This window comes from Numida meleagris, chromosome 5, assembly GCF_002078875.1.
Source record: "Numida meleagris isolate 19003 breed g44 Domestic line chromosome 5, NumMel1.0, whole genome shotgun sequence".
In the NCBI taxonomy this organism is placed as follows: Eukaryota; Metazoa; Chordata; class Aves; order Galliformes; family Numididae; genus Numida; species Numida meleagris.
Window position 1 is genome coordinate 30,346,952 of NC_034413.1, and position 25,820 is coordinate 30,372,771.

At 39.0% G+C, this 25,820-nt stretch overlaps 1 long non-coding RNA gene across 3 annotated transcripts in view; it reads left to right on the forward strand.

The window, feature by feature from the left end:
• LOC110399834 overlaps positions 1-25,820 on the forward strand; it is a 210,668-nt gene that overhangs the window by 112,308 nt on the left and 72,540 nt on the right. For all 3 annotated transcript variants that reach the window (XR_002439434.1, XR_002439432.1, XR_002439433.1), the window contains exons 6-7: positions 17,878-17,997; positions 18,374-18,448. This is a non-coding gene — a long non-coding RNA (uncharacterized LOC110399834). The remainder of the gene's footprint in view (positions 1-17,877; positions 17,998-18,373; positions 18,449-25,820) is intronic.

A 25,820-nucleotide genomic window follows, 5' to 3' on the forward strand; every position in this document is an offset into this window, starting at 1 on the left:
TGTTGACTGATGATTCTGAATTGCGATCCCTGGCCCTATGAGTAAGCCAAGAACAGCGGTAATGGTGAGAGCTGGAATTTACAAGAAAGGAAATGAGATTTGCTCTGACAGAATAAGGATTTTTTAGAGCCTTGTCATGACACCATCTTTTCTCATAGAAGGCAAATACATGAGAACATTTGGATATCAGTGAAAACCTTCCACCCATGTGCAGTTACATAAAGAAACTGCAGGAGCTTTGTTGACAGTACTGAGAGATCAGGGGACAGGAATATAAGTGCGTGTGTATCTTAAAATCTGTGAATGAAAGAGCCTACGGCAGGTCAAGAAATGTTGAATACTATAAGTGATGTGAATAATAAATCACAACAAAAGTTTGGGATGGCCCACTTAATTTGGATCTCCCTGTTACCTGGCACATCAGGAGGATAATGAAGGACTTTGCCCAACCTGGAAGTAAATGATTGCCTCCCATGAGATGCTGCAATGTTTAGATGTTAGGTGTTAGTTATTTTTGTGTGTGTGGTTTTTTTTTTTTTTTTTTTTTTTTTTTTAGTTTTAAAGACAGGATTTAAATCAGTTGCACTCCAGGGAACAAATAGGCTTCTTACAAGTAAAAGAAATCTCATTCATGTGCACCTCTGAGGTTAATGACCTGCAGAAAGGAATCTGTAAAGGATAGGACAGATCCCCTTGCTCTGAAAGAGCTGCAGGTGTTCAGGGAAGGGTCTTATTAACACAGCCTCAAAAGAAGTGGAACTGAAATGATGCAGGAGAAGATTTCAAAGAGGAGAGTCTCTGCTACAGTGCAGAATATCTAGTCAGCTGTTGGCTCATGACTCCTTCCTGCTACGTCCCAAATGGGAGTGTGGGACTACCATTGTTGTGCTACTCATGTTGGATGTGCTCTGAAGAGCCAGGTGAGGCTTTTATTACTACTTCTGTTGGTGGATGTCAGGAGCCTTTTTAATAATGAATATGAAATTAAGAATGTTAATACAGCTGCTATCTTGTGTGTCCAGCTGTCTTAGCAGTAATCCTGCACATTTTTATTGCTGTGGAGTAGGACCAGTGCCTAGGTATGCATTTCTAATCATGTTAATGAGACTTGTCGCATGCAAAAACCTGTGGGATTACGGTCGAAGCTCTGAATATGTTGCATCCAAATGCTGATGAGACTGCCTTCTGCAGTTACTTATGCTTGGTTTTCCAGGGCTCACCAAGGCAGAAAATTACACAGACCAGCAATTTCTCCACTTGTTCATTTTCCCCTTACTATCCTTTATGCAAACTTTATTCTTGTATCAGCAAGATTGACTGTTTGTTATTGTATGGAGGATATTCCCAGGAGACTCTCTGTGATCCCCATTACTGTTTGTTTGTGCTCCTGGAGCCTTTCAGAAATGTGTCTTCTGAAGTAGAATTCTTAGAATAAAAGATTTTCAGTTTCATGGAAAGAATGAACAGTTTCATTTGTACCATGACAGACCCAAGGGAATGAATGAATGATTTTTCCCTTTAGAGTTGAAAAATATGAAGGATCCTATGCAATGTCAGATTGAGTCTTGTTATGTAAATGGGGTTATTATCTGTGCTGGATTTGCGTCCTTTCCTGACACCAATAATGAGAAGGGAACAAACTTTTTGCCCCAACTCTTGTTTCATTCTGTACAACGTCAGTAACTCCACTCGAGTTAAGGTCCTCTGTGAGAGCGTGGCAATATCTTGATCCCTTCAACATCTTCCCACAGGACATTCCCAGATCTTTTTTTATTTAATATTTTGTAATTTCATAGTTGCAGCCTCCTGTGATGCAGCTTGAAAGAGCAGGAGTGAACAGTAGTCCTCCAGTTTTATCATACCTCATAGCCTCTTCCTGATGTCCCAGATGTTCCTGATAGCACTGTTTCTTCTCTGTCATTTAAGTTAGAAAAAGCACTGAATGTGACCATAGCCTATGGGAGAAAGATGCTTCCAACTGGATGCTGTTTGTTCTGATATCTGAATGATCTTTAAGTGCTGTTGCTGCTGCACAGGTTTACTGCCCACTTGGTGAGAAGTCATTCCTGTCTGATCCTTCCCTGAGCTCTGACTCAAGTGGGATTGCTACTGTGGGTTTTATCTTTGGATCTATTTTCCTTTCTGTGCTTGAAATAATGTGTTCAGGGTACAAGAAATAAAATGGCTTCATGAAGTGGGAATTGCACTGTGAATTTAAGTAATTAATCTTCTGGCAATTTTTGCCTACAAAAGAATAAAATGTCAATGTCCACCATTGACTCCTTTGGATGTCTTCTGGAAGAAGTCCAGGCTTTTGACCCTTTTGTTCCTGGAGAATGACAGAGAACTTGACCAAACTTAATAATATAGTTCTGCAAGATCAGCAAGGTGAATATGAGTTTGCTGTATACTACCTTTTCCAACCACTACTTAACCAGAACAACAGGGAGTAGTCCATGATATTTTATGAATTTTCTGAAGCGCACAGGGGTTGTGTTTAATTGAGCCTTTGTGAGTGTATGTAGTGGCCTCAAGCACAAACAAAATTGCAGCTGTCTGGGATAATGCAGCTAGTGCAATCTTTACTGTGCAGACCACACTCACTGCCACAGGGGAAGGAAGAGGAGAAAACACATCACTGCCAGAGCATGATGCACCTTGCATGGACATAGAAAGGAAAGCAGCTTCCTTCCACAATTTTTTTAATATATATTTGAGAATTATTTTTTATGTTCTTCTGCTTTTTTAATTGCTTTTTTTTTTTTTTGTATGCTAAGTTACTTAGGAAACACCCTACTGGTTAGATGCATGCCAGATAAGGATTCAATTGGTTTTAGTTTTCTCTCCAGAAAGATTAGTGTGAGCAGGTGTCTGGGTAGCTCAGACTTGTAATGTTTTTTAGGATCTTAGAATAGAGGTAATAAATTGGAAGATGTCCAGGACATCTTGTGACAGAGAGGAAGCAGAATGGACAAAGGAATCTAGAATACTTGCCTAGAACAAATAAAAAAATGGGGTAACAAATGGGGTTTGGTGAGGTTGGCTAAAAGTACAAGACTATGGATGATTGTAGAGAAAGTAAGATTAATGGAGTTAACTGAAATAGCTATCTTAATGATGCCACTACAAAAGGCACTGATATATTTCCATATAACAAACTCTTTGTAAGCCATAATTTTTATCTTAATATGAATATTGTCTCCTACTACAGAAATATAGGATGTATGTGACAAGTTGAAAGAGAAAATGATCTTGACAAAATTCTCTATCTTCTGAAATTATCTGCAAAGTTGAAAAAGCATTAGTATCACTAGAATGCACCACTCCAAATAAAGCTGGTATGTAAGATGGAGGAAGGCTAGAAGATGGGCTCTTGGTCTGTGTGTATGACTATGACCTGGGATTTTGGTGTTTTTTCTGTTTTACTTATTTTACTGTAAGGCTGGTAACTTGCTTACCCTCCCTGTGCCTTTGTTTACCCCCCCCCCCCCCCCCTTTATATAATAAAAAGAAGTCATGAATTTAAAAACAAACAAACAAACAAAAAAAACCCAAGTAATTAATGGGTGTGCATTCTCACTCACAGTATTTCCATGTCACAAACTTCTATTTTAATTGGAAATAGATCTTGAAATAGTTTTCTTTAGGAAAATTGCTTTATGAATTTAAAGATTCTTAAAATCAGATTATTAGAAGTTCTGTCTTTTATTTCTCATGATCTTTCAGGGTATTTTATACTTTCATCTTAAGTCTCTTAAGTAAACAGTCATAGCTTTCTGTGCATTAGTTATATCTACTGCTCCAGAGATCAGCATTTCCTTGCTAGTTTGTCACAGCAGTTGTATTTATTTTGAGCAAGTTACTTTTGCTTCTGTTTGTGATATGGAGTGAAATAATTTTTCTCAGGAATGCTGCCTTCAAGCCTCGTTTGCTGGTGAGAGTTCTTAAGTATTACAGGTACAGAAAATGGGAAGACTGATAGGTAATGTAAAAAGTTACCCATTTTCTATGTGTAAGCAACCAGTAATTACACACGAGACATTAAGTGAACATCAGAGAATTCTACAAAGACTTGTTCAAATAAGCTTTGCTTGAGATTTTATTCAGGCATATGGTGTTTGAAATAACTTGAGTGGGGATTGGCTGAAGGTTGGCGAATTTGGAAGCCTTTGGAAGGGGCTGGACACAGACCACAGGATTCAGCGCTATGTGGCAGGAGAACAGTAATGATTGAGATCTAAACTACGGACAATCAAAAAATACGCTTCTCCTCTCTCTCACCTCCTCTCCCTTACCCGGGTTTTGATGAAGAGAGAAAAACCATCAAAACTCATGGCAGTACTTTTTGGAAAGAGTTAATTGGCTCTGGACACTTTTGAATTTATTTAATTATATTTCTTAAAACCAGCCACCTTTTCCCACTATAGAGGTGGAAAGCACGAAATAGATGGTCTTTCTCTCTTTGCTTGCTTGGCAAGCATGAGAATTGAACAAGTATGGAGGTGGCACCTCTTGAGGACAATAACAATGGGAATTAAGAGAATGTTTTTCCCATATATTTGATCTTCTTCCTGCCACTAATAGGAACTGAAATTGTGAGAAGTAAGTTAAGGAAAAGAGGCAAGTCTGCATTTCCCTGCTGATTCCAAATGTTGGCAACCAGCAGGTGTGGGAAAAGAAGCACCTTAGGTGAGGGATGACCGAGAAAGTTTTAAAAGGATGTGGGGAACAAATTATGTTGCGTTTCTTCCTCCCCTCTGCCCCATTTTTCAAACAAGGTGAAGTGTTTGTTTGAAACACTATGATGAGGCACCCGGTAAATGCTTCTAAATGAGCAAATATTTATTTCCATTTAGAAAACAGCTGAGAGTATATTAAGTCTGTGTTCCTTCCTCAATATGAAAACCAATATAGTTTTAGTAGTGTTTCTCTTAATTTTTATGTATGCTGAAGCACTTAGATCGTGTCTTTTATTATGATAAAACATTATAATATGATTGTAACTAAGCTTGAAGACTCCATATATGTGGTAAACCTCCACATAAACCAAAAACCGATCTGTCTTTAGTGTGGTTTCATCAGTCCTTTCTAATGTTATAAATGAGGACTATGAGTTTCTCTCTTGTACCATACATGCAGTAAAATCCTTAATGGATTGTGAATGGCATGTTATAAAACTTGCCGTTAGGTACTGCAATTTATATTCAAATGCATCTCAGACAAATAAATGCTCTATAAATAGAAATCTATCTGAATTCAGAGCACATGTAACCACTTATCTGGGTGTCGCAGTTTGGATGATGAAATCATTAGATAGTATATTTCTGGAGAAACATACGTTTGTTATATTGTGAAGGGAACTCCTCTGAATAAACACCTTTAAATAGGGAAGGATTTTTATACAAACCAGAGGTTGTCTGTATTCCTTGTAGGATTCTGGTAACCTCTAAACATAATTTCAGAAGCACTAAACTGGAACAAGTACTAGTTAACAAGTTAATACAATTATCCTGGAGAACAGGATGGGAGGCCTGAGGCTAACAGACGTTGCATGCTCACCTCAAATAGCAATTATTCAGATTACAACTCCTCAATGCATTTCTTTTTGCAGCATCAATTCCATGGCAGCTTACAACCAATGTAGCATTCGTTGCTGGAACTGCCACTGTTAGCCATGACATTTTCTCACAAAAGAAAGCAAGTATAATTCAGTGATTGCACAGGAAGAATGAAGTTCTAATAAAGAAGTAAAAAAAAAAAAAAAAAAAAAAAAAAAAAAAAAAAAAAAAAAAAAGGAAAAAAAAGAGGCTTCCATGAGAAAGAAAGGAAAAAAAAATCAGACCAAGAGCAAGCAGTTTCACAAATCTTAGTGAAGGCTGATGATCAGTATTTTAAACTGTGCACTCAGCCATGAAATGAGAACCAAAGGATCTAAAGGACAAGTTTGGATTAAAGTGGCCTTGTGCTTTGTTTCCAGCACTCGGAGGCGGGACTTGGAACAAGGCCACTAATTCTGTTGATTCCAGATCATTCCCTTCAGGATTTTCAAGTGATGACAGGTGTTGGGATGGATTCAGAACTGAGTGCTTATTTCTTCCTCTTGTGAGAGAAATTAGTAGCTGTACCCTTGAGACAAGGCATGCGGAGTATCTGCAGTGCCGCTCAAACATCAGAAAATGAAATCACTTACCTTGTCTTTCTGTCCTTACTCTCTGCCTGTCTGCCCACCTCACCTACAGTCTGTGACTGTAACCTGTTACCTCTTATGCAGGGGCAGAAACCAAAGCTTGTAATTTTTTTATTTTCTTTTTGAGAGAGGGGCAACAGTCAAAAATTAAACAGGTTCCTATATAGGACACATCTGCATTCAATTCTTGCATGCCCCCAGTTCTGCTTCTGCTGTAGATTCATAATTCAGTAAGTAGCTCTTTCAGTACCTTGAGGTATAGAGAGGCTACTAAACAATAATTTTAATTTATTTGTGGTTTTCAGTGATGTTTCATTCAGATGTGTGCACATTTACTGTTCTGTGTTATGCAGAACTTGGAGAGCAATTGTGTCACAAAAGGTCCTTAATGCTTGAAGGTTCCCATGACATCTAATGTACCAAGTGGAAATAAGCCAGGAGGGGACAACGGCTACTACTAATATTGTTGCAAGAGGTTTCTTTTCGCCCTGTTTGCCTTTTACTTTTTAATTTACTGGTAACTGCAGTGGAAAGTGGAGAATCACCAAGGAGTCCCATTCATCTGTTACTGTGGATCTGGGGTTGAGGCTTAGCTATACTGTCTCCATATGTAACAGGACACTATTAGTTTTAATAGTGTGTCTTTTGTGTTTTTGTCTGTATCACTGCAGCATACCTGCTGAAGTGGCAGTACCAAAAAGGCATTTGTTTCCATCTCTGTCTTGGAAGGGAAAGTTAAATGAGAGACTGCGATAATTTACCTGGACTGTAGCTCAAAGTCTTTGTTGTATAAAACTGCTATGGAATTTTAGCCAGCAATATCTCTAAACACTAAATGCACATTTATTGACTCTGCCACTGCAACGAAGTTGAAGGAAGGTGGGAAGGGTTTGCACAGTAGCATTTTCATCAGATTGCAAGTACTTCTCTTGAGCTTCAGTAATAATTAAACATCTTTTTTAAAGTGCTCTCAAGAGAGGGAAAGTTAGTCTTCTGTAAGTTTTCACTTCAGTAAATTAGAGAGCTCTCCTTTCTTGTTACAATTACTTCAACTTGAATAAATTGAGGAGTTCTTTTTAAGACAAAGATCTCTCTTGAGTACAGATATTAATTTTAAGGCTTTGATCAAGCAAGTCACCTGATGTCTGAGACATCCCCAGCAGAAGCTATGTCCCCTCGTGTCATTATATACTGTGTATCATGACTATCATTCCTCTGGATTTCTTCCCAAAAATGGATCCTATCTGGCACCTACTTTAATTAAGCTTGTGGCAATGGCAGAGATAACACCTCATTTGTATAGCTTGTCCTTTATTTTCCAGACTTTCTTTATCAGTGGTAGCACAGATACTGTTCCGTACACAGCAGTAGAGTACCTAGGTGGAGGTATCCAGCTGCATCAGTGCCCTCATACTCAAATGGAAGACCATAACTCAGACACGAGAAGTTTACTGTAGCTCTCCTTGAAGTTTCAGGCATGTTTCTGATAGGCCTCATGGAAAACTCAGGCTGTATTGAAAGGAATTGAGATGCTTGACTTGCTCCAAAGCTGTCACACTGCCGCCCGTTATCATGGCTCAGGGTAAAACTAGCTGTGAGATTTCTGCATAAAGGAAAAGTAGATCTTGGTAGCATCGTGAGCAGAATTTCTGAGCATTTCCTTCTCTGGAGGAAGCTATGAAAGAGAAGGTGCAGTTTAGCTATGATGCAGATGTACTTTAAGAGGAATGTTTGCTACCTTTTCTGTTTGTGTCTCTTTCCAGATGCTCTTTTTGTTTCCCCTCCAACTCCGCTGGTCTGTAGGATTAATACTTACCTATTTGTTTATTTTACAGTCTTAGTGGCTGTAAGGTAACTGAGTTGTTTGGTTTCCCTTTTCTTTGGGGGAGAAGGCTGCAACCACACAGGAACTCCTGGCAGCACCCTTCACTGCTCAAGAGGCACACAATGACCAGAATTGAATTAACTCAGGTCAAGCCATCTTGAGGCCGAAACAAAAACTTGCCAGAAAAAAACAACAACAGAGTAGCTTTCCTTTCATTAATGTTGCATTTCCTCTGCTTGGAGCTGGTTCGTTAGGCTGAAAATTGGTCAAAACAGGCATCTCTGTAAAAAATGCTTGAAGCAAAATTAATTAGTTTTGCGAGGTTAGTAATGCACTTCGCTTGGACTGGAATTGAAATCATTTTTTGCAGTAAACTCATGCTACTTTTTGTCAGAATTGTCATTATTTGTAGGAAATAGGAGTATAGGAGTGTGATGGAAGAATTTGTCATGTCTAATTTATTCACACAGTGACCCTTAAAAGTTACTGATTTGCTTCACGAGATGCAGCAGGATTTAAAGTAACATATCTGAACATCACCTGAGCAACGCTGATGTCTGTATCGAGTTTGAGGAATTTCCAAGATGTTTTCTCATATTGCTAAGCAATAGATTGGTAAATCATGCCTAAGGTATTCATAAGATGCTGAAAAAAATCCTGATTTTTCAGTTTGTCTGTGTTCATGTTTGCTATTACTTTTTTTTTTTTTTTTGGTAAAGGCTCGTAGCCTTTTTAAGTTGCAGCACTGTTCAGAGAGAAGCTTGATTTTGTATGAACAATTTTGTTTGTGTGCAGTGATGCACTGTAGAATTAGCAAGAGCTCATAAATCTTTATCTAATTTTCATTCTGGAGCTGCTGCTTTGACACTTAAAATAGCTGGGTTTGATACCTTCCTTGGCTAAGGTGAAGTGCAACTGCAAGGTCAGATGAGTAAATCTTGTTTAGAAATCTTATTGTTCTTGGGATGGATACCTTCAGAAAACTGTGACTGCCACAAAGCTGCCTGTCACAGAAACTAGGTTACAGAGGAGCTCATTGAGACAACACGCCTGCTGCCCTTTTAAAGCAGTTCACTAGTTTCCAACGGATATACTGAGAATTTTGGCTGGAAGCTCCAAATAGCTTCAGTTCATTCACATTTGCTACTGGTAGCATCCCTAAGTATTTTTTAAATGAGGAGTGAGGATGTACAGATCACTTGATGCACAATTACATCACTTTAATAGCTCCCCACACAGATATTGTTGAATTTTGAAGGCTGCCTACAGTTCAGCCTTAGTCTGATATTCTGGTTCCCTCTGAGAATAATTGAAATGTTGCTGTTATAGTTTCAACAGAAATGATACAGTTTGGATTTTTTGTGTGTATGGTAACGGGTTATTTTTGCTTTTCTCGGGGACAACTTTTTAAGATTTCTGCCCACCAGCACTTCTTTTGTCTCCTGCGGCATCTTAGCTGTGCCCTTCCCCTCCACTTCTCCCTGCCATACGTACATCTTGGTGCTGAATGAGCTTTTCTTGCATGGCATTCTGCCAAACACATAAATACAAGAATAATAGAGAAAATAAGCATCAGAAGTATTTGTCTCTTCAGACATTTTTATTCCCAGTGGAGTCTCTAATTTCATTTTTCTTTCTTTTTTCCTGTCTCACTGCTAATCTTTTCTGTGTTGATTGATATGTTCATTATAATACACTGAGACATTTTTCTCTCCTTTTTCCATCTTTTGTAGAGAACCTTTTTGCTGCAATATCTTATTTTTCTGCTGCTGCTGAACTCATCGTTTCTCTCTCAATAATGCATGTATTTTTAATATATTTAAGTTTCTTTCATGGTACTGAATCCATGCAGAAGAAGACACCCCTTCCCCAGTCCCCTTTTATTAGCATACCATTGAGATGATTCCCCAAGCACATATCAAATTCCTCCATCTAAAAATCATGTTCTGTGTATAGGTTTAGATGCAACTTTAGTCTGACAGGGTCTTCATCTTCATGGTCTACCTGAGGATACCAAAGCTACAGTCTGACACTTACTTGTCTGCACTACCTGCACGCTGTGGGGAAAGCGTTTCCGTTTTGGAACTGTGGAAGAATTACAGTCCAGAATTCTCTGAATATCTTTCTTGTTACACAGTAACTAATGCAGTTACGAGCAACATGTCTGGAAGTACAGAGCTTTCACTGGTGATTGCTGTTCCCTTTTGCTCTTCTATCTTTCCAGAACTGCATGCATGAAATGTACTACTTGATTTTGTATTATAGGAGACCTACCACAGGATTTTATCTTCTACATTAAAGCTAGCCTGTTGAGCCTGCCATCTGGGCCTAAACACAACTAGTAGCAGTGAGTGAACAGCTTGTTCTGGGTTAGAGGGCTGGCTTATGAGATAGAGGCAGAACTGTACAACTAACTGACTTGGAAGAGGGGCTCCATCTCTACTGAGTAACTTCTAACTCTGCCTGAGCATCCTACAACTGTATTCTCACCCAAACTAGTCTCTGCAGCGCCAGCACCTCACATCATGGTGCAGAAGGTACTTCACAATGCAGACTGACTTCAACTCAGTGTAAATTCACACTACTGGACATGATGGCTTATTCTTTTATTGCTGTAGGCTCCCATCTTGTCTCCAAATGCATTTATCCATTGAATTAATTGCTGTGGGAGCATATTTTGTGTCCATAGGAAATTGGAGTTTGAATTGAGATGTATACCGTGTGGGCGCTCCTTTGTTCTTGTTCCACTCACTGTTGCAATGGGATTATTACTTAAGCTAATTTAGAGCATTTGGCGCAGAATTTTTAAAGAGAATACATCCACTTGGTGAATGCTCATTTTTGGAAACCTTGCTGAAGAGTAACAAAAACAGCAACTCTGAGGCACATCTCTCCTATTTACTTGACACAAACTGCCTCCATGGGAATTTCCTTAATACGTTCTCCTGAGCAAATGGCTTTTTGTTCGTGTTACAGTTTTTTCTCTGAGTCATTTACTATTTTTTGTAGATATGTATTGTGTTTGAACTGCTTGACAGAGGTTAATCCTATGTGAAGACCTCAGATTTAGTTTTCCTATGAACTGGGGAAGAAATAGAAATGAGGAATTAAAGCTCTTTTAAAAACAAGACAAACTAAAATAAAATAGTCTCAAATAAGGAGTTGTGTTAACTAGAACTGTCTGGGAACCTTAATGGAAACTGTAATATCTTACATTATGTGGGTCAAAAATGTAGGGCTCTGTAAAATTGAATGTAACCATACTGGACTTGCAATTAGGTTAATAAATTGCTTGTGGCTGCTTACTCCCTTGCTTTACTGAGTGTTAGAAAAATCTTAAAGGGGAAGAATTTTCAACTATTGCTGAAAATGTATCAAGGTAGAGGTGACTGAAACCCTTCAAAAACTAGCAATGGTAATTTTAAATAGACTTACTCCTAATAAGCTGTAATTAATGTAGATGAGGGCTGCTCCAAAAGCAATGCCTCCTATTTTATTCTGTTGGCCCACAACACCAGAGGCAGATATTGGTGGTAGGGAAGTAGAGGTTGAACCTTCCCACCAATATTCCATTACATGTTGTTACCGTGTGACAGATGGCAGCAGAGGGGCAGTCTGACACAATGGCACCTGACATGGAAATGCAGATGAAGCAAAAGTGTGTTACTGAATTTCTCCATGTAGAAAAGATGGTATCCTTTGACATTAATCGACATTTGTGAATGTTTATGGAGACCAAAGCATGGATGTGAGCACAGTGTGGTGGTAGATAATGTATTTCAGCAGTGGCAACGATGATAGTGGGTCAGCTCTGCTGGTGCAGGCTTTTACAAGTGCGACATGCAGGCTTTTGAAGACTGTGGGGCACAATCCCAATCTTGGCCAGACTGTCCTACCACACCCACTGTATAGCCTGCCTTCTGACTTCCATCTCTATGGGCTGATGAACAACAGAATGTGTAGGCAATGTTTTCATGGCAGTGGCACCATCATAGCAGCTGTGAAACAGTGGGTCATCTCTGCTGGTGCAGATTTTTACAAGTGTGGCATGCAGGCTCTTGTTCATTACTGGCCAAAGTGCAGAGCTAATGCTGTTGACTGTGTTGGAGGACAGTGTTTTGTAACAGAGAATTTGCTCTATCAAATAGTGTTATTTTTCTTGTTATATCTGTTGCAGTTTCCATGGAAATAAATAGGAGGCATTACATTTGGAGTAACCTAGCTAGCACATGAAGCATCTTTTCAAAATACCAAATCAGAGTAACAGCAAAACAAATGTTGTCTACAACTAACTAGCTAAGATCTGTGTTTGAGAGCAGGAGAGAAAAAAGATGAAGCAAGTGCTGCAGTTTCTCATTCACAATGGCAACTGAGCAGTATTACTTGGGAACTGCTGAGATTCCAGCTATTTGTACTGGGTAAAGATGTGTATGTAAACTGGCAAAAAAAAAATCACATCTTTCAACTGGTGATTTTGAATTTCTGATCTGACTTGCACCACTGCGAATCACTGTAGCCAGTGGGTATCCTTTATTCAACATTCATTGCTCACATACTTTATTTGGACTCCGTAAAGGGATAGTGTGACTGGGTGGCATCTTGAAGTACATTCAGAAGCTTGGAAAGGGAGCTGTGGTGGTGATATGAAAGTGTAAAATCTGAACAGAATAAATGCAGGAGACTGGCAGATGTATAGCACCTAAAAAAGCACATTAGTGCGGTCCACCAACATATAGCTGAACAGATCTAGATTTGAGAATGTTTGGGGGTGTGTTGACAAAATTAAATATGCCCATGTTATATTTAACCCTAAAAATACTTTCTGAAGTGTGTAATAATTTATTGTGTACTTTTGGTCAAGTATCATCTTAGAAGCTTGTTATAAAAGCTTGGCATTTCTCAGGAAGGAAAGAGGGGAAGTACACACACATCAATGTGTTGGATCTAGCAGGTGTCACTTGCTCTTGGTTCTGGGCATCTTTCTCTCAAAAACTTCTCTGCACTGCACTTTCATCAAGCTTCTCCATGCAGAAAGATTTCTGTGTAGCAGCACACACTGGACTAATGAATAGTCTTCGTTAGCGTACTGAGCAAACACGTTGGATACTGAAAAATAGTAATAAACTGATTATTTTTTTCACTCTGCTTTGGCATATTGAGGATTATATCACGCTAATGTTTTGCGTAGATTGTTATTGCGATGGAAATGCCATGGCAAATGATTACTTACGTTGTTGTCTGTCAAAAGACAGATTGGAAAAAGAAAATACAGACCAATGTTACTATGCTACTCAGTGCTGCTTCCCTGTAATCTCTGAAGAGAGAGAGACACAGTTCTCATTTTACTCTGTGTGTTGATGGTGGTTAAAGTCAAGAATAAAATATTTAATAAGGCTTTAATTATATCAGTTAGTTATTTAAACATATCTGGGAAGCAATATTATAATTAAGTACAGTTATTAATTGTATGGCTCAATGCTCATCTTTGAAAGCTTTGTGCTGCTAGGACTTCTGTACCTTTTCTATCAGCCTGCAGCTGGGCTTCTAGAGCTGATGGCCCTCTTGGGAGGAGCCATCTCTGTAGTGTCCTTCCTGGTTACTTCTTGACACACCTTCCTTCCGGTCCCCAGACTGATGTCTGGGCCTTGGGGGTCATGACGGTTATTTCTGCTCTTAGAAGTTTGGAAAGCTTCAATGAGAAGTAATAAGGGTTCTGAGGAAAAAGTTTATCACTATTTTTACAGCGTGAAACCCTTTTTCAGGTTTTCTTTGGAGCACAGCTGTAATGTAACTGTAACCTGAAAAATAAAATATATCAAGTGTGCCAGAATTTCTTTTTTTAATCCATCTTGATTACTGCTTTTCAAAGTTTAGATTTATTATATTCTCAATAAATATTTGGCTGCAAGTATCAGTTGTAACAATATTCTGCATCCTACTATATATTTGTGTTTGTTAGCTCATACTTGTATAATTTCTGCAGAGCAAAATCAGCTCTCTGATACTTGATCTTATCTCTGGTACTGTTTCTTGAAACAAGAATGTTTTCATGGTCTTCTGAAACATTCATCAGATTTCTCCTGGTGTGTAGCTAGAAGACCTTTTGGTATATAACGTATGTACTTCTTTACAATTTTTGTTGGACAAATATATTCTTCAGAAAAGTATGCTTTACAGATTATCCAGATTGTATCTTGTTCCTCAAGAATGTGATATATATATTTTTTTCTGTGAACAGTGTCAATTTGCCTTCTTGCTCAGTGTTTTTAAGACCAATCAAAACTATAAATTGAAATATTTTGGAGAAGGTTGAGTAGAAGATCAGAATGTGTTTGTGTCTTTGTAGAGCTGGAATCTTCAGCTTGGGTGAGAATTTCTCCTATCTCTGAATGATACTGTACATAAATAGCACACTTGAATAAAACCAGCAGGGGCATGTTAGCTATTACATAGAGGTGGTTTAATGCACCTCTATAGCCCCACGGAACAACATTCTGTGGAAGTACTGGCACAGTGGCCACCTGCATGGGGAAATGACAGGCAGGAGAGGAACAAGTGACACTTACTTCCTGCTTAAAAGCTTGTGTTGCAAGTGCTTTGACCAGATGCTTTTGCAGATCTGCAGAAGAATGGAAGTTCTCTAACCGAGGCTTGTGTTCCAGGCAAGGTATTTGAGGTTGACTTGAAAGTGTGTGAGTTCTGTTTTTGCTAGGCAGGCAGATGGGGAGGTCGTCTGGCATGTTATGCCAGTATCACATACAGAGTTTGATCCGATGCCTCACATTAAGATATGTCGCTAGTGCTGGAGGAAGGTACCCTTGCTGTGGGACTGAAAGTACAGAAGTCTTGCCACTGCCCAGACAGCCTACAGTGGGACAGCTTATTTGCCCTCACCTTGGGCACTAAATGTAGTAACACCTTGCTGAATCCTCATGCTTGTCCTGCTGTCATTTTGCATTTGTTTTCTGACAGGAAGTGGCTACTTTTTGCAATGTCCCAAACTTGAGATTAATTTATTTACTAGCAGAGGTCCCAGTAGCCCACAGTGCTGTGCCTTGGTGCCTACAAACACATAGACACCGCTGACATTTCAAAGAACCATTTGTATTTTATTTCATAGGGAATTAATTTTGATTGACAGTTTAAAGAAGTTTACAAATTAGTGTGATTAGGAATTGTATTCAGCCCTTCTACCATTGCTTTATGAAGGTGGCTCAGATTTTCTTTTGTGCAGTTTAAATTTTTGTTTTCTGTAGTCAGAAAACTTGAGATGCAGCAAAAAGACAGAACCAATTATATATCAAGCACTTGCATAATCCTAAAATATACCTCTCAGTAAGTATATAATGACAGTCTGCACTTTTAAATCAGTTCTTCCAGCAGTAACAAAGCTGGGGATTTGATAAGTCTCACAGGCCAATTTCAAGTGAGTGGAAAGAGACAATTTGTCACAGTCAAGTGATCTTAGGACCTGCTGTCTTTGTTTTATTTTTTTGGGGGGGAATATGAAGTATAAAAATTTAATGCTGTAATTTTATGGAGATGTTCCTAACTCAATTCATAGGGATTTAAATACAATAAAATAGCAGTCTGTAATAGTTTTTGTGACAAAGTTTTTGAAGTCAGCCCACCTATACTGGAATAACTACCCGTCCTTAGAAGCTGGGGAAACTGTAGAGATAAATGCAGAAAAAATTATGTTATTATTCCATACCTCAGAGCTCAACACTGCTGCTTTTTTCCTTCCACCCTGGAAGAGGTACTTTGGGTTGCAACTTGTTTGCTGCTATTATAAACACAGAAGAGTTTGGATTGCAAAGGATGGCTTTGGCTCACTATCAGTCCATCTTTACTTACTTTTTTCAGTCTCCCAGTCTTGTTGGTGTGCTTTACACAGGGACATCAGGCATGGTCCAAGTAAGATTTTTGACAGAATTAATGAGCATGGTTATATTGCTCTGTGCTTGTTAAACAGTGGAAATGTTCTGCAAGTGCTAAGTCAGTAAAGTAATGCCAAGTGGTACATAAATGGAAAATACTGCTTTTGGAGTAAATATTTTACTATTAATAATTTTTATGTTTGCCAAGAGCTTGAAAATGAGGAAACTGAATTTGAAGCAAACCTGTGCTTCCCCCTCAGCTCCTTGAGCCTCCCTTGCCATGGCTGTGATGTGGAGGGGTGCCCGCCCCGCTCCTTGGCTGGCACTCCACATCAATCCCTAGGCAATACAGCCTCTGCAAGCCTTTGTGGCAGTTGCGTGTCTCTGTATTCTCAGCAGCCCAGAAACGAGTCCCAGGATGTAAAACTCAAGAGGTGATGCGGGAGGGTTGTGTGTGTGGAACCCCCTATGTCTCTGTTCGTTTTCACGGGTAGAGGGAAATGGTAAGCACATTCTGTAGATGTAATTTGACCTGAGTTGGAAAACACAAAGTTTCTACTTAGATGTGATTTTTTTTTTCCTGCTGCTGAAGTCCTGAAGCTAATACTGTCCTAGACTTTAAACTTAAATTTATAGTAAGAAAAGTGTCTTCCCATGTTCTGTAGTTATTCTAGTTCATCTTTCTTGCCAGCAAGTGAGAATGACACCCATAAATCGCAATCATTCAGATTTCCTTTTTCAGTGTAGTTTTTCTAGTAATTGTCCTCCACAAGAACTGGCTGATGGTCATGTCATCCATTGCTTTACGATAATCATTTTTTTTTTCTAAGTATATATTACGGGATGGTTGCATTATTGTGGTAGCTGGCATGGAAAACACTGCTTTGCTTGTTGTTTGTTGTCACTTGATGACCTTAGTGGGAGCGTGGACAATACTGAGCATAAGTGGGGGAGTTCTGTTTTTTGAAATGATTCAGCGTTGCCCAATAATACAGTGCAATATCTTTATCTCCTTTATGTAAGTCAATAGTAACTTGAGCGAAGGTTCCGGAGTTAATATGGTAGAAAAACTTCAACAATTACAGTGCATTCTGGCCAGATGTCATTTGTTTGACATAATGGTGTTGAACCGATGACTCACTTATTAGCTGCAGCTACTTATAAGTGAAAGAGAAAGGACTCATCATTTCTTTTCATTATATATTGAGAGGAAAGGTGAGTCTCAGGTCAGGCTGTTGACTTTCCTCAAAGAAATTAGGAGTACAGAAATGCAGCACAAACTTATGAAGGAGTATATGGTCTAGAGAAAAAAATGTTCATCTGACAAAAGTACTTAACTGTCTTTAAGTTTTGCAGAACTGAATAAGATGGTCTGATGCATATTAAAAAAAAAAGTCACTGTCCTTTCCTGTTAGTATGACGGCAGAGTAGTAATGCTGCTGTGAGTAGTCTCTCTGCTATTTCTTGGTTGTTTTTTTTGGTTGGCTTTTTTTGGTTGGTAAACTATGTGCCCCTTCTACTGCTTTTATGTAGGCTCTACTATTGTAATTTATGAGGAAAAAGAATTACCATGGAAATTGAAAAGGGGTAATTAGTATCAACAACTGAAAGCAATTATATTTGCAAAATAAAGCTATTTGAATAAGTGTGTTTTTTTCCTGAGTGATGGAATAATTTCAACCAGAAGAGGGCCACAAAATGTGGATGTGAGTCCCATGTTGGTTATCTTTTTCCCTATTTCCCAGAGCAATTGAGTCTAGCTACAAAATTTAGATAAAGACTTTGAATTCATGCCAAGCTGTTAGGTCTGCATCTGGAAATTAAACACAGCTCCATTTCTATGATAAAACATTGACAAAGCATAGAAAGAAATTTCTTGAATAAATCCGTGCCAAACCTTTGCTTTAATTCTTCTTTTCTGTTCCAATTTTATCATTTTTCAAGCTTTTTTTTTTAAAGCCTTTATTGTTGTTTTTTCAATAAAGATTTCTAGTTATGTACTAGACTGCCAAGAGGAAATAAGAAATTAAGTATGGAACAAGGAAAATGGTCCAGAACGTGCATACATGAAGCCTGAACTGGTTCATTATACAAAAAAAGCGTATGTAAGTGTTTTGAGTTACCTTACATTTACTCTTACATTAGTTTTGGAATTGGAGTAGACTAAAATATATATATTATATTTTATTTAAATATATATATATATTTAAATCTTGTATGCAGCCTCATTGGAAAATATGCCAAATTTTGTACCTATATAGAAGTTTGCCCAGTAGTAGTTCTAGCTTGGGAGGATAGATACATTCATTATTGGCTCATGCCATAACACTATTTCTACGTTTTCTGTCTGTTATAGAGCCCAATTTAATTTTAACTTGGAGATCTAATGTTTGTTTTGTGTTATGTTTTGTACATTGTGTTGATGTGTATTTATGAACACGGTCTGTGACGTGATGGCTAAGAATTGTGTTCATGTCTTAGGGTCAAACAAACTGCCTGCCAAGCACACCGTGAGGCCTGACACGCTGCAAGAGGCGATGCCCCAAGTTCAAACAGGTCTTGTGCACTGACACCATCGATTCCGTTAATGTTAAGTTTAATATTATGCTTCTATGTAGGCAGCTATTAAATTGGCCTAATATAACTGGTCAAACTTAATCTGGTTCAATTAATAATTGCGTCAGCATAATTTGTAAAATCAGAGGTCTATTTGGAGTAAAAATCCAGTATTATTTAATATGTGGTACAGCTTGAAAGATTAAGGTACGCACAGTCTGTAGCAGAGGAAGGCTGGTGAACTTGAGAGGTCATTCGTGCTAGCCTTAAGGATATTTTCTCTCTAGCAGGGCTATTCCATTTGTCTTCAGGAAGACAGAGTCACTGTGGCTGTTTGTGTCTCTCTTGGTGAAGATGCTACCGAGCTTCAGTACTTAAGTACAATTTACATCTCCTGTGTTTCACTCTTCAGCAACTTGAATTTAATCTTAACATTTAGCAACTCTTCAGGGAACAATTAAAATTTTCATAATACTCATTCACTAAAACTTTTGTTAACATTTCTGCAAGATACCATTTAAAAGCAGTTACTTCAGGAAATGTTTTTAGGCTGGCTACTTTTCAAGTCATTTTCAAGTTGTTCGCTTAGAGGAAATTATTTTCATTATCACCTATCTGAATACAATAACACAAAAGAAAACAGCTTGAATGGCTCGGACTTAGCAGCTACTTAGTCTCAGTGAGGCTGCACTGGCTTTTAAGCCTTTTCTTTTGCGTTTGTTGTTATCATTGTCCCAGATGAAATCCTGTTGTGACTGGGAGAGGCAGCCTACTTTCGCCATTGCATAATATGATGAGGCAACGTGCTGCCCCTGCTGGCAGAGATGGGGTCACTTACCTGCTTGTAAGGAATTTATCTCAGCCACATCTGCAGCTCAGTGTGAATTTGATTATATACTCTCTGCTTGTCTGTCCTTTGGAGTTTAAGGAACTGAGATGTCAAAACTGGGTTTGATCAATAAGAGCTGTATGTGATGTGGTCTCTTGCTACCCAGTACCAAACAGGTAGCTTCTTGTGTTAGTGATCAATGAGTTTGTGTTGACCAACTGTGGTTTGAGCTTTTTGTAACTATTCTTTTTCTCTTCTGAGTGGATGTGTTTAATGAGGTTTAACTGAATCTAGCTGCACAGTGTGATGGAAATGCCGGTATTCTTCCCTTTGCTCAAAGGTATTTGTACGCAGAAAAGATGCCCGTTTTGTTTACGTGGGAAGTTTTCGTGACTATTACTTGTCTGGTTATTCACATAGTTTTACAGTCAATCAGTATAGGTGTCACAGTATTATCTAAGGGTCTGCGTCCGTGACAAGGGGGACAGGCCCGAAAGGAAAAAAACGAGAAAAGAGGAAGGAAAAAAAAATTGCTGGCGAGTAGGGGCCGGCCCCCGGGGGGTCCGGCGGCTAAAGAGGCAGAGAAGCCGCGGAGCCGCAACCTGGGAAAACAAAGGGAAGAGGGGAAAGTAGGCGGATCTAACACAAAAACAGCGGCACCAATCTGAGGAGGAACAACTAATTTTACTAAATATATCAAAATGAGGCTAGTAGAATTATAATAGAGGGTTTACAGGCTGAAAATCTTACACAGTAAACTGCAGGTAGACCACGTGCTTTCTCCACCGGGCAGGAAGGAACAGACCCCGCGTCTCCCACGCGGCTTCACCGCCTCTGTCCAACGCAAAGACCCCTGGGGAGTGCACCTCCTCCCCCCCCCCTCAGAGGGCCACACCAAAAAAGGTAGTTTGCAGTAACCAGGGAATTAACTCTTTAACTGCCCGTACCTTACATGATGTAATGATGTGGAATGCCGACAACAAAAATCACAAAACCATAACAATAGGAAAATAACAGTAAGTGCTTTTCACTGAAGCAAACCTGGTGGACTGCTTTATGATGAGACTGGGCCTGAGAGAGCAGAGTAGTGGGAAGGGCTAGGGGAGTCAAGGTAATAATCATCCTGTAATGACCGCTCTGACTCAGAAACCAAGACCTGAAGAGACCATCCCTGCTTTGTAGTTTTTGCATCTTCCTCTCTTTAGTGATCAAATCAGGCTGTCAGTATTTGGTGCTTCCAGGTTTCTACAGATGTTATGTTTTACAGCTTTTATTTGTTTAGCTCTCGAGGAAGAGCTACTTTGTATTTGGGTAATTTTTTTTCCTCCTGTTTGCCTGAAACCAATCAGGAAGAACTGTGTTTTCATTCTTCTTCTTCCTAATTTATCTTCTCTATTTTTAATTTTTCCACCAGTTTCTACTTATTTCTTTTTTGGCTACAAAGAACTGTGATGAGCTTCCAGTGAAAAATCTGAAACTGAGGGCACCATTTGATACAAATATTTATATATTGAACCTAATTTCCTTGATTTTCTGTGTTTATTTAGATGCCTGATATTGGAGTTTACGTGGTAAGGCTTAATAGTAAAAGCAAATGCTCACAGGGAGAGTTCTACTGGGTCCCATAGCTCTTGTGCTGGGTTAATAGTATTTCATTAGTATCAGTTGAGATCCTGTGTGACAGCATAATTACGATATAATAAGTCTTAGGTGGCATAAAATTATCTGCCTGTAAAGCCTCAAAGACAAGGTCACTCAAGAGTACAAGCAGTCCTCAAAATGATGTTTCCAGAACTAAGTGTTCTATCTACACGAAAAATAAAACAAGTAACATGTTTTAATTTTGACACTACTTCTAGCAGCAACAAAGCAGTTCACCAAAATAATCTCTCTAAAGCATTTTTTAAAGCCATTGGTGTTAATGTGGAGTTCATTTTTGTTTATGTAGGGTTACATTAAAAATCGGTTTTGTGAATGGGAAGCTGAGAAAAGCAATAAACGATTCTTCAGTCATCTGTTGTGTTTGGCAGAACAGCTTTAAATTTACTGCCTCTGAAAAACAAAACTGAATGCTCTTATCCTTTTTATGGAATCAGTAACCAGAGCTGCTTAGCACAGATCCCAGTAGATAATGATGTGCCTTAAGTGGGGATTTGCTGTTTCTAGACCATGTTGCCCAAAATATTTGCTTGCCTTCTTTATTCCTATATTACTAACCATTCTTAAGAGCTTCTTTTGTGTGGGGCCAACCCATCAGTTCCTTTATTAACAGAACTCCTAAAATAAAGTCCAGATTTTATTCATCCCCATTATACAGGCCCCTCCAGGGACTTCTTGACCATCAAATGCATTTGGCAAGACAGCCAGTAAAACCATTAGGATATGTGACATGTACTTCATTTATATTCTGGAGAGTGTAGCAAGACGGGACCTGTGCCTAAAGCAGATCTGGAAGGTAGATTTATGTAACCTTGAAGAGGTCATTTAAATCACAGCCTCCCATGTGAACACACTGGAACCAGCCCCAGCACACTTGGGTTCCACAGAGGCCCTGAGCTGCTGCTGCTGGTCATGCTGTGAGTCGCAGGAGTTAATGGCACAGGAAGTCTCTTAGCTGTTCAGGCACCAAGTCTGGCCTGTGTCTTTCTCTGTGCCAGTTCCCTTACCTAACAAACGAGAGCCTGCTTTACTGACTGTATCAAGGGGATTAATCAACTGTGCGTTTTTATGAAGTGCCTGGAGATGCCAGGGTGCACCCTGCAGCACTGCATGAGATTCACTGTTGATGCTTCTAGAAAATAAATTTGAAAGATCTTCTTTAGTTGCAACTTGTATTTTTTAACAAGGCTTCAAGCTAAAAGGATTTTTTTTTGCCCATTCTTTGATACTGAGATGTGTGTCACTGGACTCCTGTTGTCTGCCATGATGTGTTATATTTCTTAATTTGGTTAAGAGTAATTCCAATCAGATCTCCCTAGATTGCTTTATATACGTGTTTGTTTATATACTTGTGAGTATGTATGTATATATATATATGTTTACTTTAAACCATGAATTATCAACTGAGCTGACTGTGGAGCTAAGTCATTGGTAGGAATTTTTGTTTGCTTGCTTTGTTTTTGTTTCTCACTGCTTCAAAAGCAATCCCAGACACTGTTACACAGCAGTAATGAGTTCTTTGCTTCACTGTTTTTTGCCTCATCTTTCAAAATGTAGCTGTCTTTAAATTCTATATGACTATCTTCTCTCAGTGCAATGTTTTGTTTAATCTTTGCATTTGTTACTTCCAAAGTGAAACTACATTTTTAAACTGTGCCTGTCTTAGTTGAAAAGTACAGACAGGTAACCAATCTAACTCAAAGTATTTTGCTCATGGGGAAACACTAACTTTGACAATTAATTTGTAATTAAAGAAAAAAGACCTCTATCATCATGTTATACACCGCTATTGGCAGGTTAACTCTTTGATGTGAAGTAACCTTTCTGTTTTCTCTGTCTCTGTTTTGATGTGATCATGTATGTGACCTCAGAGAAAACTGCATAGGCACAAGTGCAACGTGGATCTTTGTTAATGAGGAGGTAATTGTTCCTCCTTTTTTGTGCAGGGACGGAAAATGTCAAGTGATGGGAATCATTCGGTGCAGCCATACTTGTTAGTGTCTCTCTGAAAAAGGCAAAAACTTTCCATGAGATGGGATGTGGTTTGCCTTGATTTTTACAGTGGCCTAGTTCTGACTGAACGTCTGGGGCATAAACGATCGCTTTAGCAATTTTTACCTCTTGCTGATTTCCTGATGTTGATGTGTGAAAGTGGAAAAACTTGACTGCAAACTCTCCTCCTCACCCCCAAGGGAAAAAAAAACAACCTACCAAACACCTGTGCAGGCACTGCAATCCCCAGTCTCTTGGAAGAGAGGGAAACTGTATTTCTCATTATTGCCCCAGAATCAGTTGGCTGATTTATTTAAGTTTGTTTCTACCCTCTGTGATCAGTTCCATGCTCAACTGTTACTTACTTTCATTTTTGTTAATAAAGACTTAATAAATATCTACAAAAGAGTGATAAGGTAAGGAATGGGTTTGTGTTCATGATCTTTGTATTTTATTTATAATTATTATAACCTTCCAAACTCTAATTATGAATATTGTTTTAAGGTTCTTCTCCCTTTTACTTATTTGCATACAAATTGCATTTTATCAAGTACCCCGGTTTTCTCCTCTGCAGTTTTCAATGAAAGTTTATTTCAAAATTTCTTTTTCAACAAGATATGATTCAATATACTGGGGTTATGAGATCTTTTCTCTAATAGACTCAAAATGTTTCTAACAGGTCTTCTTCCATAGAGGAAAAGCAGGAAATGAACTTGGAGCTTCATTTATGTGTGAATGTCAGGCCTGTGTTATTTTATGCCTTGGCAGGTTAAACTTTGGCCCACATGACTTTGGGTTGATGCTCCATTGATGGCCAGCTGTTGTTTCTGTGCCACGCTGACCAGGAGAGTGCACACCACTAAGAACCCAGCAGTAAATACCACCTAAGGAGGCTCTGGGTGTCCACTGTGCTTTCTGGATTTGATGTGTGTCTCACTGCTAGTTCAGCTCTTTTAGGGCCACAGGAGACACTTGTCCCTAAGGGGTCAAAACAAGATTTATTTTGCTTTGTGTCCCATTTGCAACAGTGGCTATAAGCAGGTACGCAAGAAAGAGTGAAAACATGTCAAAGAAATACGTATTTCCAGCCTTCAGCTTCTTGATTCTCTGGCAATGTCCTGACCTGGATGTGGTTTTGGTCTACTTACCAACTCTCAATGAGTGTATTTTCCATAAACTCGAACCTTGGTAAGCTTTTAGCATATACCAACTATTTTCTTAGGGAGTCCTGTGACTATTTTTACCCTCTGTGTGCAGAGCCAGTCCCTCTGTACCTGCATTTGATTGATCAAGGCAGGCTATATCAAGTCATTCACCCTTTCCACATGCCTACTGACCTCCCAGGAGAGCATTCCTTTACAAAGACTGTGGTAACTCTTTGTACTGCAGTCCTATTTATTCAGGCATTCACTAGTTTTCACCTGTACCACAGCTGCTGCAGTTTTAGTGGTACAAATATTAGGCTCATAGCTCCTTTTATTCCACATTGGTTCCTATTTTTGTATTCGATATAGACCTGTCACCTTCTGGTACAAACCAAGGTCATTTTAGTAGGTAGGCTACTTACTTAGCAAATCAGCTTTTATAGTTTTGAATTCATCTGGGGTGAGTGAAAATGTCCTTTAGTACAAGTGATTTTGTTGTTCATTTTGTCTGCTTACTTTACATCTGATCCTGCAGTCATTTCAGCTCCAGGCAAAACTGTCTCGTTTTTTTTCACAGTGAACATTAATACCAAAAAATTGTCCTGCTTCCATTCCAGTGGCACCTCTGTCCTTTGAGCGTTCTTGTGTCCTGGTTATTTTTTTACCTTAAAGGGGTCTTGGGTGCTTCCGATGAAGAAGAATTTAGTAGTTATTGTTCCTTTTTGCTTAGCCAATTCTCAGAATTTTTGCCTTTCTCGCTGTGTTTTTGCTTTTAATGTACTGGAGATTTGAATTTTTCATATTTTCTTCATTTGGGCACAATTTTAGCTTTTTAAGCCTGTCATCTTGCTTCTACTTATTCTGCTGCTCAGCTACTCTGATTTCCTTCTGCCTGTTCTCAGCTCCTCTCAGCGGCCATGACCTCTGCACTGGTCAATGACTGCAGTATGCTGCCCTTCCGTGGCCATCACCGCTGCCTCTCAGCTTTCAAATCACTTAAATGTCATTTGTACCTGCTTTTTAATAAGCCTTCATTTCTGGGTAATTTGCCTTCTTCAAGTTGAGTTGGATAATTTTTTTAAGTTCATTTTGGTTACTCCTGTAGTGAATCGACTTAACCACATTGTGGTCGCTTCCACAGACATGCTTTCTGGTTGCGCGATTCTTATCAACCTGGACCTACCTAGGAGCAAGGAGAGACTTGGGTTTTGCTAGTGAGTTCCCAGCAAGCTGCTTTGCACAGTTATTGACAGCACCTGAGTAAATGTCTTCTTTGCTTCCTGTCATACTGTGATGTCTGTGACAGAGACTGAGGCCCTTTTATTTATTTCCTGCCCTTTCAAATCTCTCTTGGCATAATGCAGTTGGTGTAGCTGCACTGTTCAGATGGAAAGTAGCATAGACCTAATGTTATACTGCTGTTCCTTAGGCGAGACTTTTCAAGGCACATGGATTCAGTGTTACTTGCTGAGATGATCAATGTGTTAATTTGATTTGACTCTGACCTTTCCTTCGCATACAGTACTACACCACAGGTAGCTGAGCTTACGACCTTGTCATTTTGTTTGTTTGGGCCCCTTAACATTTTCAGAATACTTTATTTGATTGCAGCTGATTTTAGGAAGTCTAAAATCTTTGACCAGACCAAAGGTATTTCAAGCTTGGCTTTCAAATCCACGAACATGTTGAAATTAGTGGCAGTTACCTATTAATGGCCAGCTCTCAGGAGTCAGTGCACTATTCGTAG